Source organism: Montipora foliosa, chromosome 9, assembly GCF_036669935.1.
Source record: "Montipora foliosa isolate CH-2021 chromosome 9, ASM3666993v2, whole genome shotgun sequence".
NCBI lineage: Eukaryota > Metazoa > Cnidaria > Anthozoa > Scleractinia > Acroporidae > Montipora > Montipora foliosa.
This window is the reverse complement of record NC_090877.1, coordinates 26,515,992-26,518,491: the sequence shown is the minus strand read 5'-3', so window position 1 is coordinate 26,518,491 and position 2,500 is coordinate 26,515,992. Positions and strand designations below refer to the sequence as shown.

General features: G+C 38.5%; 1 protein-coding gene across 1 annotated transcript in view; it reads left to right on the top strand.

Moving 5' to 3' along the window:
• The window catches only part of LOC137972149 (uncharacterized), a 67,162-nt gene that overhangs the window by 63,510 nt on the left and 1,152 nt on the right, over positions 1-2,500 (top strand). The window lies entirely within an intron of this gene.

Here is a 2,500-nt window from a genome sequence, read left to right as displayed (position 1 = left end):
GGTACCGAGTCAAAAGCTTTCGAGAAATCAAGCGGAATAGCATCAGTCTGACTGCGTACATTAATAGATTTAGCCCAGTCGTGTATGGTTGTTATCAATAGACCTTTTTCGCTTGTACATTTTGTTTTCCCAATACAGATCATGTGATAATACTCAGGAGATTTGGTCCTTTGTTTTGTTCATTAAAAAGAGTGCATGCAGACATATTTTCATGCTTGCATGCACTCTTTTCAATGAGCAAAACAAAGGACCAATCCTCCTGAGTATTATCGCATGATTTGTATTGGGAAAACAAAATGTACAAGCAAAAAAGGTCTATTTGGTCTCGCAAGAGAAACGCTGTCGAAAACCATGTTGCTCGTCGATTATGATGTTATTTTTAGACAGGTGTTTAGCCACATGACTGAGCACTATGTGCTCCATTACTTTACGGCATATGGAGGTTAAAGAGATTGAAGGAATTAGAATTTGAAGGAATAGATTTATTATCTTTCTTGTAAACAGCAGTAGTGAGGGCCTTGGACCAATCTGAAGGAACCGTATTGAGATTTAAAGATTGCTGAAAGATGAAAGCAAACCATCCAGAAGCAGACTGAGATATTTCTTTCAATACACGTGCAGGGAGTTCATCAGGGCCACATGCCCTATTAGGGTTGAGCTGGGATAGTTGTTTAGCAACTTCCTCGGGTGATATTTGTAAGTCAGTGATCGAAGGATAAGAAGATGTAGAAATTTTAGGTAAAGGTAACTGTTCATTTGTAAAGGCAGGGAAAAAATAGGAACTCAGAGTTTCAGCTTTATCTTTATCCGTAGCAAACACGCCTTGATCAGTCTTGAGAGGCGGAATACCAAGATTCTCCAATCTGTTGTGTTTTACATAGGACCAAAACTTTTTTGGGTTTTCTGTAAGGCTGTCACCAATGACGTCATGTAAGTATCGATTGTGAGAGTCTTTAACGAGATTTGACACAGCATTACGTTGACGTTTGAAGGCTTTCCAGTGATGTTGATTTTTTGTTCGAACAGCTCTTTTGTGAAGGCATGGTCTTTCTGGCAACGTTGTTGTAATTTAAGACCACAGAAAAAAACACAAGTTCATACAAAAGGATATATTAAGGAAAACAAATCAGAGGAGACATACTCTAGAGTCAGGCTCGGCGTCTGCAGCGCTGTTGTTCATCAGCCGGTAGAACTGACAAAGAAGAGTTTCTTTCATAAAAAATAAGAATTAGAACGTCCAGCATTAGCAGGAAAACAACAAAAATCAACCAAAAAAAAAAAGATTTCGTGCACGTAAATTGACCTTACCTTCTCGCGTTTTTTTTTCACCAAGGTCGCCAAATAGCCAGCTTTGAGGTTTGAATGTGAAAATCATTTCCGGTCGCCGTCCGTGTTGACAAAATGCTCTCTAATTTCATGTGGCTTTTGTGGGTCTCTCTTTTAATAGCTGCATGTACCAATAGCAAGCGAAATAAACGTACGGGTGGTTGAAAATCCATTCGTTCACAAAAGGAAAGATTAATTATTGATCGAAATTCAGTTATGTAGAAGATTGGAATTTTACTTTTTTCCGTGTGGGTTTAATGTTAATAATTCGACGACGACGACAACGACAAATAATTATTTTTGCACGTAGTGCATTTTCTCTATAGATGTACTGTAAATACACTTCACAACAATGATTAGCGAAAGAATTGCTTCAAAGAAAAAACAAAACGTGAAAACCCCTGTTTACCAGGAGATAACCATTTGTCTTTGTGCAAAGGGGGAGGAGGTAGAGAACGCAGAAGACAAATCCAGGAGGTGGGCAGAGAAGGATTTGAACCCCCATACACCTTATTCCAAAATGGCCGCTGATTTATGCGGATACAAATTGGCCCTTGTTGCCTCGTTCAAGATAAAATATTCTTTTGAATTTTAAGCTTAAGAACGAGGCATCATGGGCTTATTTGATTTTAAAACAAAAGAATATTTAAATGGCGGCCATTTTGGAATAAGGTGTACAACCCACCTGTAAATCAGCGCCCTAATGCCTCCTTTGTCGTTACGTAAATCAGAATAAGACGTGGAGGGTTTTTTTTCTCAACTACTTGTTATCCTTGCCTTGTTGTTACAACAGGTCACTCGCACATTAGGTGTGCTTTTTGGCCTCTTCGTAAGTGTGGTTGTTTTAGGACAAAATCTGCTTGTCACCTCATCAAATATTCAAGCCAATCGTTTCAATACATTGACGATTAAAAGACCTTTGCCACTTGACGTCTGCATTGCCCATTCACATTAGGTTTTGTAAATATAGTTTTTGAAAAAGACTACAGAAGGAGACTTGGTTTTTTACCCACGAGTTTCAGTACGTTGTATGTTTCAAGTGCAAGTGTTAAGGGACCTCTTGAATTGCAGGATGTAAAGCACCTTTACTTTGTTTATTACCACTAAAGGCCAGAAAAGGTCTTTTGCTTGGCGTAATGTTGGCAATATTTATTTTGATTTTGTCACTCAAAGG